The sequence below is a fragment of the Equus quagga genome, chromosome 17 (genome assembly GCF_021613505.1).
Source record: "Equus quagga isolate Etosha38 chromosome 17, UCLA_HA_Equagga_1.0, whole genome shotgun sequence".
NCBI lineage: Eukaryota > Metazoa > Chordata > Mammalia > Perissodactyla > Equidae > Equus > Equus quagga.
The window spans coordinates 45372882-45391943 of record NC_060283.1 but is presented as its reverse complement, the minus strand read 5'-3'; positions in this window follow the sequence as shown (position 1 = coordinate 45391943).

Genomic DNA, 19062 nt, shown 5'->3' with positions numbered 1-19062 from the left:
CTTCAATCTCTATATTTTCAAATCCAGGTAGTATTTTCTGGAAAGAGTTAAAAAAATGCATCATATAGATTATATAAATGAAGTGGGGATTACTTGGGGATATTTACAAGCAAATACCCAGTGGTTTTATCTTCAAAAGGATATCAAAAGTTCTGGACAGTTTATCTCCAAATCATTTTGAGGCTCATTGGTGGAGATTCCTGGTTCTGATTCACAGACCTCATATTCCAGCTCAATGCTGTGAAGTATGGAATCAGTGGTGGTCCAGAAGCTACTTTTGGGCAGTTCATTGCATTGTAGAGGAAGTGTCAAGAGGGAAAGCTTAGTTTTAAGCTGCCATTTGACCTGGAATATAATTTCAAATACAATTTTTCCACTGTTTTCACAAAACAGAGAAATGAGGTGGGAAGAAAGAGAAAGGCATGACCTTGAGCATCACCAGAGACCGGGAGAAAAAAGCCTTTTTGGAATCATTCTGTTCCATCAAAATTTTATTGTATTTATTTTTGAAAGTGCTTTTCCATTAATGTGGAGAGATACTGTTATTCAATCCATTTTAGTGACGCAACGTCTTCTTTTAAATATTTTTAAATGAAAAATTAGCAATATAGAATATATATGTAAATTAGCAATATAGAATATACAGAAAAATTAGCATACAGAATATATGTGAATGTGAGCACAGGCAGTAACAGGCAAGGCAGAAATGTGGAAGTGGCATGATTCAAGTTTTGAGGTCATTGCTTTGGCAAAATAAGGCTTTTCAGGGCTGGCCTGGTGGCATAGTGTTTGGGTTTGTGCATTCCACTTCAGCAGCCTGGGATTTGTGGGTTCAGATCCAGGGTGTGGACCTATACACCACTCATCAGGCCACGCTGTGGTGATGTCCCACATACTAAAAATAGAGGAATATTGGCAACAGATGTTAGCTCATGGCGAATCTTCCTCACCAAAAGAAAAGATAATAATAAGGCTTTTCTCCCATCCCTGGACTCATGCTTTTGCATCTCCGCAAGCCAGTTTCTCCTATTTCCTGAGAATGAATGGTCTCGCTTCTCTGCTCAATGAACTTCTGGTCCATCTTGAAAACCAAGTCAAATGTCTCTGGAGTCCTTTCTGAAGACCTTCTCCACACAGGCTGGTTTAATAACTTCTTCCTCTCTATTCACATACTGTTCATTTTTCCCTTTTAAGATTCGATACCAGCCAATGATTCTGCAGCCAATTATAATGTGTGTGTGGCGGGGGGGAATTTTCCTCACATAACACCAAGCAATTCTCAAACCCCAGTTGAGTGTCCCACAACTCAACTCAATGCTGACACTGTAGACCTGGAGGTAGCATCAGATTGCACAGGTTAAGAGCTCAGTCCAAGACTGTCCCTTCCCCACTTCAGATTCAGTCTCAAGCCTGGGTTGTTACCTGTACTTCTGACCTAATGGCTATAAATGAGAGGTTCTCATGACCCCCTCCTTGGGCCTGATACATTTGCTAGACTGGCTCACAGAACTCAGAGAAGTTCTAGAATACTGGTTTGTTATAAAAGAGTATAACTCAGGAAGAGCCAGATGGAAGAGATAGATAGGGCAAGGTATGAGGAAAGGGCTTGGAGCTTTCATGTTCTCTCCAGGAACATCACTCAGCCTGCATCTCCACAAATTCAGCAACCTAGAAGCTCTCCGAACCCCATCCTTTTGGCTTCTTATGGAGGCTTCATTACATAGGCATGATTGATTGAAACATTGGCTGTTGATGATCAATTCAACCTCCAGCACCTTATCCCTCACTGGAGGGGAGAGGGTGGGACTGCAAGTTCCAACCATCTCTAATCACAAGTTTGGGTCCCCTGGCAACCAGCTGCATCCTAGGTCACCTGCGTGCTTTCCAAAAGTCACCTCATCAGCATAATAAAAGAGACCTTTGGTACTCTCCACTCTTAGAAATTCCAAAGGTTTTGAGAGCTCTGTGCCAGAAAGAGGGGTGAAGACAAAACATATATTTCTTATTATAAATCACAATATCACACCTTTTTTATTCATTTTTCTTTAAAAGAAAACTGAGCAGTAGGAGTTTAAAAACTACAAGCCCACACACATTCTTCCTATCTTAGTAAAACTTAATTTTCAGACCCCTTTCCTATAGCTCCACATATCCAAGTCTGATGTGTAATATTCAGTTAGAGATCTCTGTCTCGTCAGTCCTATGAGATTGTGACTTGTCATGAGCCAGTGTTATCATCTTGCTCATCTTTGTCTGCTCAGTGCATGCCATCATCCTGAACATACAACCACCTCACAGTTTAATATTGTTTCGATTTGAATAGTAATATAGGAGACAAACAGCCCCCATGTTAGGGTCTGTGTTAATTTCTCTTGCTCTCCCTGTGGCTTGTCCTTTTAAGCCTGCCCCTTTGAAAAGAAAACCATCTATCTACATGCACTTTTGGTCTCCAGTGTCTGGGATCTGATTGAAGGTTGAGATATTATTAGCCTGAATTTTATGCCACACTTTTTCCCCCCATGAATTTAAATAATGCTTGATTGTACTGAGTCTTCTTTATTGAGGACTGCTATAAAATCATCGAACTGTCAGCCCGTGATTGTAAGAAAAGAATTCACAAACATGTAAAAAAAAATGCTGAGAATTATGTTCCACGAAAGGAGATTCCACGAAATCCTTTCAGGAAAGGAGCTAGGCCGGTGGCACTTTCTTTAAATCTAGCAACAGCCTGAGAAATGATCATGAATTATTTTGCTCATGTATTTCATTCTGTATTGGACTTGAAGTACTTTGTGATAAAATTAAAATAAGTTAGACTTTGTGGCAGGTCAATATAAAAGAACTTTTAATCTCTTGATAGTAATCATGTAACAAATGTTTTGGCATCATGAAATCTATGAGTCTAAGTTTCCTCATTTGTAAAAGAGAGAAATAGCAGAATTTCAGGGCTCCTACAATAAATGTAAAACATCTAACATATAGGGATGGCACAATAAATGACAAATTAAATGGGTAAGAACTTTAATTACTTACAGATGAGCATATGAATTGTGTGTCTGTGTCATCAAAATGTCACACTGACATCTTACTATTGTCTGGATGATTTGCTGTATGCAATAACTCCGGTTTTCTGTGTCACAGTGTTTTTGTGGTCAAGAGTCAGTTGTGGTGTTAAAATATATGTTTTGGACTTAAATAATTAGTACGGGTATTTATTAGGTGAAAACGAATGTGAACTCTCTAGATGTTTCAATTGATACAATCGAGACAATAATGATTAACTACTAGGCTTGTTTAGACTAGTAATTCTCAAAGGACCATCCCAGGTGCAACTGATGAACTTACTAAAAGTGCAAATTCTCAAGGCCGCTCCCAGATCAACTGAACTTGAAACTCTTGTTATGATGCCCAGCAATCTGTGTGTAGACAAAACAAAACAAAACAAAACTTTCCAGGTACTTTCAATACACGTTGAAGTTTGAGAACCACTGGTTGTAACTGGTTTAACTGGGCAGAGATGCCCAGTAGCACACCACTTTATGGTATATTTCCAACTTATAGAAACAATAGATATAAATAACCTCAGGAGAATAGATATCAGTAAAATGTAGTGAAATAATTAGTAAATGATGGTTTTGGAATATATATTACCTTTGGTTTTAATATAACTTGTTTAATTTAAAATATATGTGGTTAAGTTTTTACTAATGGCTATTTAACAACTAGTTGCAAAGTTACTGAAAATTTGACAATCATTTCTCCCAAGTCTGTAGGGGCCAGCTTGAGCACACCACTTGGGTAGTAATATTTTCTTCTCTTTATCTTCTTAGTTTTTTCCCTATGACTGGTAGAATGTACTGGAGAGAAAGAAAGCCTGCCGAAACAACCCACTATTCTAAATGAGATATAGATGATACTTTAAGGAGGGAACTTAGGCTGAAAGATGTGGCATACTAGTAAGTTGAGCCAAGCCACCAGCATTTAATTTTTAATATTTTTTCTATCCAAACTGATGAATTATGCCATAGATTATTATTACTGCACACAGACAAGAAGCTGTCTCCATCATTGTGTTATGGAATTTGTTCTAACTCCTCGGTGATAATGAAGGTCCATCCATCCTTAAAATGGAGATATCCTCATCCCATGCAGAGCACATGCTGGCGCATTCAGGAAGACGCAGGGCGTGTCCATGTAAACACAGCATGTTCAGAGATCTGTGGTTGAAACGGATATCAGATGCGAAGTTGAAAAGCTGTCCCAGGTTCTCTGGAAAATATCCTCATCACACGAAGACTCAGAGAATCAGCCGAATAGAAACGTCACTCGTTATCTGGCAGGCATGAGTTTATAGCCCCACCCCCAAACTTGGCTTCTGTTCTGCTCCTTTTCAGCATGAGTAGCCCACTTGCTAGAAATAGTCAACTAAAAGACCAGTGAGGGGGCGCCATGGGAAAGGCATTTGGGCAGGCTATGTAGAACCACCCAAGTGGAGATCCTGAGCATTTATTTCTCCTCGTGAATTTCTGAAACATAAACAAGAGAATAAAGGTAAAATTAAGGGAAAATCACTCTATTATTAGCTAAAGATTTTATTCTAAATATCAGGATGAACCACATGAGGTTATAACTTTCCCACTCCTAAGCAAGCTCAAGCAGCCTCAACCCGAGCGCCATCTTTCCCCCGCCATGTGAAGAATTAGACTCTCCCCTTCATGGGGTTGCTGTGAAGATTAAATGAGAAGATGCAAGTAAAGCGTTTAGTCTGGATTCCTGACGCCTGCCACATAGTGATTGTTCAATAGTGTTATGTCTTCATAGAGGAAGAGCGTGTTTGCCTCAATGGCCACACCACAGCTGGCCCAGGAATCCAGACCTTCACAGGATAACCCAGTAGACTCAAGAGTGGTGGTCACACAGGAAAGGAGTGACCCCTCAAAGGGGCGTGAAGAAAAAAGTCTTGGCTTAAGAACACTTCTAGGCCTTTTGCCACTCATGCAGGGTGGGGGAAAGAGCTAGAAGAGAAAGTTGAAAGAAGGAAAGTGAGAGAGAGACAGAGAGAGCGAGCTGGCTTAGCTACATTATCAGCCCCCTGGATCAAGGAAGATTATGGGCTATACCAAATTAAGCTAATCTTATACTTCTTTAAAAAGTTGCAGTCATGGAAAGTGTGGCTTAGTCTCTGTCCTCAAATACAGCCATTCAGCCTCTTATTCCTCTTACTGGTGGTAGCATAAGGGGCTGGAATAAGGGGACCTGACATGAGGGGGAATCAGGAACACAAAATGCCTTTAGCTTCCCTGGCAGGCCATCCCCCTGATTGGTGACGCTCTCTTGAAGAGTTTAATGAGAAAGGCAGTCATTAACAAGCAAAAGCTAGAAACTGGGTCATCTTTATGGCAGAACACTGGAACGGGCAGCAGCGAATGCCTGCTGTTGGGCGGGGGTTAAGAAAACTAGACGTCCAGAGTTACGTTGCACCCTGAAAGGCATTCCAGCTCTCCATGGGACTGTCTGTGGCTGAATTGCTTCCCGTTCTTTCTTGCTCCCTCCTATCTTTAATTCAAACCCAAATTCACTGAGGCATCGGCCGACGCTGCAGTCCACAGGTGGAATGTCTTCTTGCTTGAGGAAGCCTCAGTTCAGCACCTAAGGCCTTCGGATTGAAGCTGGCCTATCTGGGTCATCTGGAATAATTTTTCTTAAAATAAACTGATTATGGACTTTAATAACATCAATAAAATGCCTTCACAGCAACATCTAGATTAGTGTTTGATTGAATAACTGGGGACTACACACTTGTCAAGTGGACACGTAAAACTGACCACCACACCCACCTAATAGATTTAATGTTCCTAGTCGCCCTATAAGTATAACGGTCAAAAGACATTCCTAACATGGCCGGTGCTGCCCTCAGAATTCCTGTCAAAGCAGCACTTCAGTCATAATTGAGCTTCCACTCATGTGTCTTGCTAGCTCCTCTTCGTTTTTTGTTTTTTTGTTTTTTTTTTTGGTGAGGAAGTTTGGCCCTGAGCTAACATCTGTTGCCAATCTTCCTGCTTTTGCTTGAGGAAGATATTGGCCCTGAGCTAACAACTGTGCCATGCCTGGGATCCGAACCTTTGTGCACCGGGATGCCGAAGAGGAGCACACAAATTTACCCAAGAAGCCACTGGGCTGGCCCTCCTCTTTTTTTTTTCATACAAGCAGCTTCATTCTCCTGGATATACTTACTCTCATCTACTCCCATTGTTCATCTCCTGGGTATTCTTCTAGATTGAAATGTCACCTCTCTCAGGATGTCTTTGTAGGTCTTGTCTCTCCAGCACTCCCATAGCATTCTGTGCTAATTCCTATAAGAGTGTTGGTCATATTTTATCCTAATAACTTGTTTCCTTATTTGTCTCACCATCAAGAGTGAACTAGGAATAGGGACCAGGTCTCATCCGTAGTATTTCTAGTGCCTGACCCAGTGCCTCACATGTAGTCGACACTCATTAGATAATTATTCACTGATGAAGTAATGAATCACAAAAATTAATATCCAGAATCAGAAGCATAAAGGTTATACCAAATGATTATATTTTCCAGGTTGAGCTGATATTTTACACTTGTGTCATGGTAACCCCCGGAACTACAAATAAATCTTGAACATGCTCATGGCAGGAGAATCAATTTTGATCAATTATCAAAGAAAGTTATAAAAATCATTTCCCATATATCTGAAGTTCTCAATCTAGTACCTCCTTTTGAAGGCGATGAACAGTAGATAGAGAAATATTAACACTATTGCAGTTAGGATGATATTTATAATTCATCCCAAATAGTCACTTATATAATAGTTTTCGGGCAAAATGAATGGACAATTTCACATATCAGAACTATATATGATACAGACAGGATATTCATTCTGATGTTACTATGAGGGAATCCTAAAATCAGAAGAGACAGATCATAAGTTAATTTTAAATATTTTGGGGGAAATTTAATTTAACCCCCCCCCAATGAAATTGAACAAAACTTTACTTTGAGACAATTTAACAAATATTTATTGAATGTCTATCATGTACTGAGCACTGTTAAGGGCTTTGGGCCTAAAAATGTATGGGTTTTGCTTTCTTGTGGATCATACTCTATTAATCTACTTTATTTTTCTCTCGAATTTTCGAAAAATGAGTTAAAATGCCTTTCTCTTTCTTTCCTAAGAACTGCTATATAAAAAGTATTATGCTTAGGGATTTATTTTTTTTAAAAAATCAAGGAGGCAAAGCCTTGTTTTTCCTTTAAAATAGCTGATAGGACAAAGTGCTCCTTTACTTTGCAAAATGATGCCTTTTTTGAACATAGAATATAAAATTCCTCCTTGTCACATGCATAAAAAGAACTATGAAACTGAGATATGATCAACAAATTGTTTGTCCAACCCATTCCCTTATTCATTGGTAAAAAGAGGATAAATCCACCTTTAATTAAAGGTATCCTTTAAGATTTGCATCTCAGCCTGCATGTCTCTTAGAGAAGGGCGTGAGGTGAATTAGTGATGTAACACAGGAAAACTCATGGAATATATGAAATCTGGTCCTCAGCACTAGCTTGTTTTAGTATCTCTGAAACTTTATGATACTCCTGGGAATCTCTCTCTGCCCAGCCTGTACCAAAGGAAATTGATTGATTCATTGATTGGTCGGCTTTGTTGGTTCCTGTAAAATAAATGTAAAAGAATCAAGGGTTAAATAAAGTGAGTTTTCATGTATAATAGTCCTGGTTCAAATGTCTGTCTCTGCTATCTACTGTGACCTGGGGCATTGAAATTATTTTACCTGTCTCACTTTTTTATTCTATAAAATGGACTTATGCATGATACAAAGTTGTAGGGTTTAATTATTAAAGAGTAAATGAATGTAAGGAACAATATGCTTAGTAAACACTCATTATGTTGTAAATATTTTACGTATCAGTATTCAGAAAAGCATCCAGCAAGACGTTGTTAAAAAGAGACGGGAGAAAGTTAAAAAAAAAAACCAAACATATCTTGTGATACAGCAATTCTATTTCTGGATATCTATCTAAAGAACATGAAAGCATTAATTTGAAGAGATACAAGTGCCCCTGTGTTCATTGCAGCATAATTTGCAATAGCCAAGACTTGGAAGCAACCCAAGTGCCCATTAATGGATGAATGGATAAAGAAGACGTGGTGTATATAGATACAATGGAATAATACTCAGCCATAAAAAAAATGAAATTGTGCCATTTGTGACAACATGGATGGACCTTGAGGGTATTATGCTGAGAAAAATGTCAGTCAGAGAAAGACAAATATGGTATGATTTCACTCATATGTGGAAGATAAACAAACACATAGTTAAGGAGAATAGATTGGTGGTTACCAGAGAGGAAGGAGGTGGGGGGAGGGCAAAAGGGGTAAAGGGGCGCATGTGTATACTGATGGATGGAAATTAGACTTTTGGTGGTGAACACAATGGAGTCTATACAGAAGCAGAAATATAATGATGTACTTCTGAAATTTACAGTGTTATAAAACAACGTGCCCTCAGAAAATAACTAAAACAAACAAGCCAAACCAAACTTCTATGAGTAGATAATAGGTGCCAGGAAATGCACTGTATGGTTTACACGTATTTCATTTAATCTTTATAAAAACGCTATAATACATACATTATTATTCTAAATCCATGAAAGAGGAAACCAAAATGCAGATTGGGTGGCTTTCTCAAAGTCATAGATAATAAGTAGTGAAATCAAGATTCAAATTCAAATCTGTTTCACTCTGCATCCTGTGTTACTTCTTCTACACCTTTCCATGTTCCATTGGAAAGAAATTTACCTTCAATTCATTAATTATTTCTTTAGCCACATCTAATCAACTTTTTATGCTCTTTGTTGATTTTTTAAAAATTTTCACAACTTCTTTTAAATTTCTAGTATTTACGCTTCCTTCTCTTGTAACAATGTGATTGTTTTTGTATCATGATCTTCTTTTGTTTTGTGTTTGGAATCATTTTCTCCTTCTAAATAGTTTATGTATAGTTGTAAAGATTCTTCCAAATTATAAAGATTCGTCCAAATTTCTTATTTGGATGAATTTCTCAGTTCACTTTTCTTCATTGGTTGGTCTCTAACCATATTTTTTGGTGTTGGACTTGCTCAAATTTTTGTGACATTTGTCTATGACCTCAGTTTCTAGAAAATTATCCTCTGAAAATGACATGTCCTTTGAGCTTCAGAGATCTTCTGATGCGGGCAATTTCAGAGTTACCTCTGTCTGGGTGCATAAAGTCATTAGATACAGACAAGGTTTTTCATTTATTTCCTGGGATTTCTATTCCACATGAGCATTATAAATGTAGTACTGATGTGTGCATCCTAAAAATGCCATGTCACATACGATCTGTGTGTCGAAGATTTGCTCCAGGTAGTAGAAATTTTCCATTTATCATTTGTGGGTAAGTCAACATTTTCCCAGGCCTCATTTCAATGAAAGAGCCCCATCTTGGCTGTGTGATACCCAATCCCATCACATTGCAGGCATTAAAACTCCAGTTCTTAGATTTATATCTGGCTCCTGGACCTTGGCGGTCAGCCATAGAGTTTCAATTCTTACTCATCTTAAAAGCTATGACTTTTCTTTTCTCTTTCTGGCGCTTGGATATTTCACTTTTTTGCTTTGAACTCAGCTATGAATTTTAATTCTTTAAATACATTTTGCCAAGCATTTCTCTGTGTATAGAGTGGATGGGATGGGTCCCACGTTTCTCAGTCCATCATCTTACAGAACATCCTCTCTATTTGTGAGGATCATTTATATGCATAATTTATTGTCCAAATTTTTTAGTAAAACTGGGCACTATTAATAACTATTCTGGGACAATAGAACTGTATTGGTTGGGGTAAATAGTCACCCTATTTCTATGGAAATGAGTGTATCAGAACACTCTAAGAGAAGAGGTTTCAGAGGAAATCTTAATTGGTCTATTCACTGGAACTGAAGGAAATCTTAGAAACTGAGAAACCTGAACAACAGGGTTCCTTTGAGGGCATTTAAGAATTGAGGCTGCCTGATAATTCTCAGTGCCCATATACAGTCTGTACTCCCTGACAACGATGTTCTATATATAGTAGCTTCTGTTCATTAGACTCTTGAATACAAATCTGTGCTAGGGTAATTGAGAAGAACAGTCTACAGGGTAAGACAAGCATTATATGCTTCAATGTAATCACCACTCCCCAGTTCACTATTTAGCAAACAAAGTGTGAACTTCATTAAAAAAAAATTGAATGAATCCTTTATCACAGCTGCAGCCTTCATGGAAGGTACCAACTCACAAAAAAGTGGAAGGGAAATAAAACCAGCATGATTTTAGAATTTCCGTACTGGTGCTCTGAATCGGTTGTTCTAACTAATAATTTCCCTTTTCTTTAGAAGAAATGCATATTATAAGGAATATTTTTAAAACCCCATCTGCTGATTGGCTTATTTATTTATTTATATGTGTTCAACCTCATTTCACAAAAAAATTTTGAGGTGGAAGTAATTATGCTGGTCAGGTGTCCAGCAGAATTATAGTGGGGGAACCATTAGATGATATTACCACACAGAATTTTAGAGTTGGCAAGACCTGAGAGACTATATCATTTTCTGTGACCTTAATTAGGCAATCTGACTATTCATCATTATTTGAGGCCTTGGAGAAAATTCTTGCCTTCTCTAATCAGCATAAGTCTTTTATGTATCCCTGTTACTGCGGCTAGTCTTATAGGTCATTTGCAGCAGGCTGGGCTACTAATAACCATCAGTAATTACGGTACTATTGTCTCTACAAGACGCAGCCATTCCCAAAATGTGTAATGTGGTTTTACACCCCTATACAGTACGAAGCAACTTTTGATGCTGGAGGAGGGCTCATTCTGAGAATTTCAATCAAAGGTGGAGCTGTACATCAGCCCAACTAAGCTGCTTTGGCAGCTGTAAACCAGCACCTCCATGACTTGAGTGTGTTCTTTTCTCTCCCTGGGATGCATACATGCCTCTTCTCATCCTCGTACTGCTCACAATTTTGTTTATCATGCATGGACCAGTTTTCCTGTAGCCCAGTAACTCTACATTTTAGAATATATTCCTGAGAAACAATTCTAAACGTGAAAAATATTTCTCAACAGAAATGCTCCCGTCTAACTTATTTAAAATAGTCAAATATGGGGAAATCAACAAATTACCAGGGGATTTTATATAAATTATGGCATGATATGCCATATTAAATGTAGAAAACTAAAACAAGGAAGAGCAGATTATTGTAACATTGGATGATTTTAATTTTTGCAGTATGTTTTTTGGTATTTTGTATGACATATGAATTGCTCTTTGAGAAAAAAAAGTTTCTGAAAAAATGATGCTTATAAGACTGTGTAATTAAATGAAGACTTACTAATGGCCTAGTTTTGTTTTAAAACATTTCATGTACTTTGTGAATTTTTCTATATAAAAAATAAAGCCCTCTTGTACTGAAAACATAGAACTAAATATACCAACTGTTAACAAAGATTTTACTCTTTTTTTCTTACTTTTCTTACTTTTCTGATTTTTTAATGAGCTTTGATTATTTTTATGATTTGAAAAACTCAAAATTTATTTAAAGATTTAGTTCAAGATCTCCCTTCTCTGCAAAGCCTTTCTTTAAAACTATATATGGCTATATCCACTCTGCTCCCACGTTACTTTAAGCATAGATCTTTACATCATTGGTCACATTGTATTTTGATGTTTTGTAAGCATAATTGTATTCCCCAAGGCTCCATCTGTTGTTCACTCTTAAACTTGGAGAGTCTGACATATTATCTGGTTTCGATTTAGAGTAGCTCAATATTTTGAATAAAGTCTAAACAAAAAGTCTTTTTGTCCAGTGCTTCCATTCTCCAATGATTGGCCTCATGGATAAGTCTTGTACAAATAACTTTTCTTTTTTTATAGTTATTTTTAATTTACTCACAGGGTTTAGCAAAACAGATAATGAAAATGAAGACTTTATAACTCAAAAGGCACAGTTATCCTGACTCCTGAAATTAGTTCTTGGTCAAAGGTTGTAATATTTAAAATATCTTCAAATATTTTAAAAGTAAACACTGTAAGTGTTTATTTCTATGTGAACATCACTAAAATATCTTGGCAAATATATTTTTAAATGGCTTAGATAAAAGTTATCAAAAGAAAAAATCATTTTTTAGAAGAAATTACAAATTAGACATTCAGTTTTTGATACTGCCTTATGTCAACTATTCTTTTAAAATAGCTCAGATTTATCTTTATGGAGAATAAATGTGAACCCCTAGTTTGAGGAAAACAATATTTTTATAGGTATATAGAACTTATTTTTAAGGCTTATAATAGTCATCATTTTTCATTTAAAAGTAATTTATTATTTCTGTGAATATAATTTACATGATGATAATGATTCATTGACTTGTTTCTGTTTTTATTGTTTTTTATTTGAAAACATGTTCCCTGTTTAAAGTTAGTATGTGTAGCCCTTAATCTCATTTGCTTACCTATTTGTCATGTTTGTTTAGATATTGGAAACCAGGTAGACTATAACTAAGCACACAACACTTACTCATTTCATTCAGAAACCAGTGAGTGGAAGTATCTCCTTTCAGGACAAGTATATAAATCACTTAGATATAGGGTATCTGTGCTTATGAGGAAGGTTCTTGGCAGAAGAGGCCATCGGACAAAAGAAAAAGAGGAAGAGAAATCTAGACTATCATAATTCAAAGTCTTGAACATATTTTTTAAAAGTCACTAAGACTGTTTCAGGGCCAATATCTAGGTAGGAGCCTTGGTATCCAATATGTCATTCATTCCGGGGTCCAGGACTGTGCAGAGAGGCTGCCCAGGATTTTCGGAAAAGAAGTGTATGTTTCTTGTTTAGCTGGCACCATGACTGCTTACTCGGTAAGTTGTAATTATCAGCTTACTGCTACCTTTTAGTAATTATTGACATCAGGAGTCTTGGATCAACTAATAATAGTATATGAAGTTGAGTATAATTGTGTAATATTTAGACAGCTTTAAAAAAAAGACTAAATACCGCCAAAACCCTGGACTTTCCTGAAGGATTATAGAAAAGGAGAAATCAATGTGAAATATGCTTCCAAAAATATTTGCATTCATTTGAATAAGAGGCAATATTCATGCTGAAGTGGAGCACCCCAAACCACTCATCATTATCAATAAACACACAGACGTCCTCTAAACATGATAACGTGGTTTCTCTGTATAATTCTATTTTATAATTTCAAACCTAGCGATGCAATTAGGACTATAAACTATGTAGATTTACCTGAGCATGTAATGACAGAGAGTGGATCAGATCAATTGCAGATACTATAGTTGGCCAATAAGACCCAAGGTCATCCAAAGTCAACCTATGTCTGGTTACTAAGAATATCAAGCCATTTTCTTGTTGTTGTAATATTTATTACATTTCTCCTTCTCTAGAAGATTGATAAATTTAATGTGATTGTGAGAATGTGATTAACCTATATGAAGAGATCATGATCGCATAAGAAACTTGATATAATGATATCAAAGTCTTCATAAAAAACAGCATATTTAAACCTATTTCGAAATGGAAATATTAAATCCCTTCATCTTTTATAATTGTTAATTTGAAAATGACATTTCTTATAAGACAAAGTTATTTGGACACATAATGAAAATATGCCAGAGATACATCTTGCCTTTCTGAATAATTTAAAATGAGAAATATGTTATTTCAAAGCAAATATGATGTTTCATTTGGTGAATGAAGAAGAATCAAATTCATTTTTTTTAAAGTCAAATAAAGCACAGTTTTTTTAAACCTTAGTATATTGTGTAGAGGTTTTAATGTAATTGACAATTTTACCTTTTTAATTACAACGTTACTCATAATTTGCAAAATATATTTTTAATCTTTTTCTAAGTTTTTATCAGGCTTTTGGAGTCATTGCTTCGACTATAGCTTTGACATTTTACCTATATTCATTTAAGTGACCTAATATGTTGTGAAAAATAGAGAATCTTAGAAACGTATCATTTATCTTGATGTTTTCATTGTACTCTTAGGAAATGAGACAAACAACATTTCAATGGTGAGCTTTTCAGGCAGGTATAATTTTATATGTCCTCTTAAACATTATTTATCTTTCTTACTCAAGGTTTTCTTTTTTATTCACTCAGTAAAGAGCTATTGACTATCTTGGAGCATAGCAATGTGAAAAATTTCACTGGAAGAACTCTAAAAATCAGAGAAGGTGCCTTTTGAGTTGAAGCAACTTTGCCTCCCAGAAGCAAAGAAAGGAAAGTCAGATGTATTGACTACCCACTAAATGTTAGCTGTAATGCTCAGCATGTTATATACGTTATAAATGCTCAGCCCATGTTTCTGTAGAAGAATCTAGATTGGAATGGGGCTGAGATTTAGATATATCTACATCTGGTTTGTAGAGAAAAGTAATCCTTTGCCCCAGACTCTCACCAAACACCTGTTCGTATCTGCTAATTTAAGAGGATAGAGATGTTACTGGAGGAAACATACAAAACCAAACAAAAACTGAATGTGTGCCCTTAGTTAGAGTTCAGGCACATGCAGATGTGTCTGGTAAAGTTGGGAGGTTGCAGAAGTGATGGTGGGGGCACGTACAGGACTGTATCAACCTGTTTGAGAGTTTGCTTTGGTAAGGAACCAGTTCGTGGCAAACTAGATTCAGCAGTAAGTTCTCACTGTTGGCAGGAAATTGTGGTTGTGGTGATAGGGAGGCTGAAGATAGCTCGATCCATCCTGTCACCATATTCATGATGACAGGAATACATGCGAGGGAAATTAATTTTATAATAATGATGGGACCAAGTAACTCATCACTGAGACCCCCATAGATGCGTATTCACAGTGGTGGGAGCCATTCAACTTTTTACTTTCCAGAAGACTTTCCTCAGGCACGGTGAGGACTGAAGCCTAACCCCGAGGTGGCAGAGACCATGGCAATGGAGAGTCAGAGCACAGAGCTGAAGGGCCTCTACTGACCATGTAGTAGATCTGGAAACTGCACAAGCCACACTTGCCCATGAGTTGAGTAAGACTTGAAGAACTCATGGAGAAGGCCATGAGGTTCTGGGAGCTGGGGTCTAGGGGTATAAATGGACCTGGATTTGATGAAATTTGCTTTGAACTCTTCATCTTGGACTATACACCGAAAAGCTCATGAGGCAGAGGAAAATTTAGGCTACATGTATGTACGTATATGTGTATTTTTTTAATCTTCATCTTGTCCCAAGATGGTAGATTACAGAATTACCAATGATACGGTTTATTATTATTTTTGAGTAATAAAAATGGGAGGAAAGAGAAAATAAGTTGAGGCAGAGGATAGGATTTAAGAAGATAAAGTACACTATAAAAACTGAAGACACAAAATAAAGGCAGAACTAGGATTTAAGCTCATTATGACCAACTTCAAAGTCCAAGGTATAATATCAATGAGGATTATGGATATAGTTTATTTAAAGCTATTTCGGTATGAGAGATTATGAGGTGGGGTGGAGAAAATGAAGGAAGAGCTGTGTGAATTTCTAAGGTTCATTGCTGTGACGGTGCAAAGGTTTTCTGCTTTTTTTTTTCTGAATTTAAGGCTATTTCTTTATGCAAAAGTCGTGCTGAATTTTATGATCAATATTTATTCTATACAAACCATTTATAAAGTAACTTCTGGATAAGGTATGTACCTATCAGTTTTCTTTATGTGACTTAAACATGGTACTTCACAATTCCAACCAATATATCATGTTCTGGAAATGCTGGGGCATTAGACCATCTTGATATATGAGTATAATATCTTAATGTGTTGTTCTCATGCTGTTATAATTGAAACAGGTACCAAACAAATAAGTAAAAAAGCTCTGGCCAATTTATGATTTATATCATAAACAGACATTAGGTCTATTAATAATAACAAGAATATTTTTAGATTGAAATATAAAAAATTAGGCCATTTATCATAGAGGGAAGAAAATGATGTTGAACAGAATAAAAAGCATTTTTGTAACCTACCAGTTTTTACAATCATTACAGTAGAAAAGAAGTAGTTTCTATGTGACTTTTACAGATTGGAGATATGCTGTTTGGTTTTAAAAATTAGAAATATTTAAGAAAGTTATTTTGGATTATGTGCTAAATAAAAGTAAGATTGAACCAATAGTGTAATAACAAGTGCATAACTTTGAATCTGGACAGTCCTGGATCTGAATTGTCCATCGCTTATTTACTGTGACATCAAATTACTTAAATGCTCTGATCCTGAGTTTTATCATCTGTAAAATGGGTGTAATAATACTGTCATTGCTGGACTGCAGTAAGGATGAAATGGGACGATATATGGGAAGCATCAAGTTTTCCATAAACCATAGAGATTATATACTAAATGAAATAAACTTATCAAAATTAATCTGTTTGCCATACACTTAATTTTCTCTTTTCCTAACTATCCCTAGCTGTCCACACACATGAATCTCATTGTACTAAATGAAAGAGGGCAGGTGCAAGGTTACGTATCACATGATTCCATTTATATAATATTATGGAAAAGCCAAAACGACACAGAGAAAGATAAGTAAGTGGTTACCAGGAGGTGATGGTGGGGGAGGGGCTAACAACAAAGTTCCACGGGGCAATTTTGGGAGTGATGAAACTGATCTGTCTTTTGAATGTAGTGATGTTTACATGACATTTTTTTGCGTGCCCGAACTCACAGAGCTGTACTTTAAAAAGACTGATTTATCGTATGTCAATTATAATTTAATAAAAATAATTTTAAAAATTAAAAGAAATGAAAATTTCTAATTACTGTTTATTAGATAGTTGATGAAGTCACACTCCAGAAGAGAATCAGAGGCATCTTTGGGAAAAGGACACAACACGTAGAGTTTTTGTTTGCAAATTTGGAGCTTGGACCTATTGTTTGCAGCTAAAAAGCTCAGAGAGACCAAACACAAAGTCTATTCATAAAACTTCCAAATGGGATCAAGATGGCATGCAAGTGATAAAAACACCAGCAATCACTAAAAATATAAGACGAGAAATTGAAATAATATTGGAAAAGGACAAAAGTAAAATATTCTTAAGGATGACAGGAGGAAAGTATCTACAGGAGGTAAATGCTGATTGTGTTCAAGACTTCAAGAAATAAGATACAACAACAATGAGTCAGCATTGGGAGTGCACTAGAGATTGAGAGGTGCTACTGAATATGTAGCTACCGGTAAACGGTGATAACGCAAGCATGACACCACAAATTCTGTGCAAACCTATTAAGGGAATTTGTGCTGCTCATCAGAGGGAACAGATGGCCAAAGCATCCTTTTTAAGCATTTGAATGGCTAGATTGAACTGTGCTTTCCTTCTCTCTCACAATGAAAAGCAAACAGAAATATCTCTAAATTATAGCTTAGATTATTCACTTTGGATATTTTCAAGGTGTAATCAGGAAGGTATGGCATAGAGAGGTCAAATAGTCCCTGGGAGGTAAATAGTGGGAGAGAAGAGCATGTACTGGTGAGTCAGAGAAATGTGAATTGATGTCCACTCTTTGCCATTTCGTCATTATTGATATTGGGCAAGTTCTGCAAAGACCCAGTGAGGTCTCAGCATCATTACACAGAGACACAGAGTTAGGACACAAGAAGCTATGGCCTTGGTGGACATGGGAGTGTGTCCTTCTGATCTTAGACTACAGGAGTGAGACTGATTTAGAGCCCTGCTCGTGGCTCTGAAATCCATTGCTGTGTTAGTGCCAATGACTGAATTTGGCAGGGATACTAAGGAAGGACCACTCCTGGGAGATGGGGGAGGGATGATGTGGCTCCTTCTGACAGGTGATTTTGGCTCAAGGACTCCTCAATAGCCTTGCTGAATTTTCCTTAAAACTGCACTGCAGTCTAAGATGCTTGCACCCAAGCTTCCTTTCTTCCTTCTCTCCTTCACTTGGGATCAGAAATGCATTGTGATTTGACGGCTCTCCCAACTTCTCCAGTTTTGTTCCCATCCCTTAAGATTTTCTTGCACATTGGACTCAATCTTGACGTCTGCTTTTCAGAGGTCCTCAGCTAACACAGAAGCCACTTGTTACTATCATTGATATTAATATGCTATTTCTGCTGGCAGTAATTGTTGAATTTAAGAATATATTCCATGGGAATTCTGTAGAGATCTTAGGGATTTTTTTTAAAGACAGTGAGTGTGCTAAAGTATGGTGTCCTTGAGTAAGGTGGTCCCAAAGACAGGTAGATATGCTCCAAAAAGTGATTACAGATGAGTTCAATTTATGGCATGCCTTCCTTTCTCTCTTCTTGATCATATTCCTTCTCCCTTTTAGACTAAGCTTGAACACTTTTTCACTCATTTTTCTAGTGCTTTTTACTTTCTTCTCATTTCGTTCATTTTTAGCTTTAGAAAGTAAGCAACAAAAATGATAATTTGATTTAGAAAAAGGAAGAGAGAGAGAATAGGAGAGAAAAGCCCAGATCCTTACAGAATCACCAAAATGGAAAGACTTGAGAACTTCCTGGGTAAATGTTCCTTTAAGATTCTTTCTGGCCTTGTGATTCAAAGTCAGGTTCAGTCATCGCACCAGGAATTAAAGGATAGTAGAGGAGCAGGGGCTCATGATGGGAGTTGTAGTCTACATCCCTGCACTCTGACTCCAAAAGCACAAATAATCTATAACAAATAATTTTCTATTCTTTTCTGAATTGCTTATCAATGTCCACCACTTATATGACCATCTATCTCACTATGGTCATTTTGATGGTAAATTATTCTTAAAATCTAATGGCAAGACCCTTTTAGTAGGGCCTCTTAGAATCCCCACAGATGCAGAGAACAACTTCATTCCATCCTTGAAGATTGTAATCAGGTCACTCTTTAACATTTTTTGTTCTAGTCTAAAAAGCTAGTCTCATTTATTAATTTGTGTATTCATTTAGTGAGTAATTTTAGTGCCTTATTATAC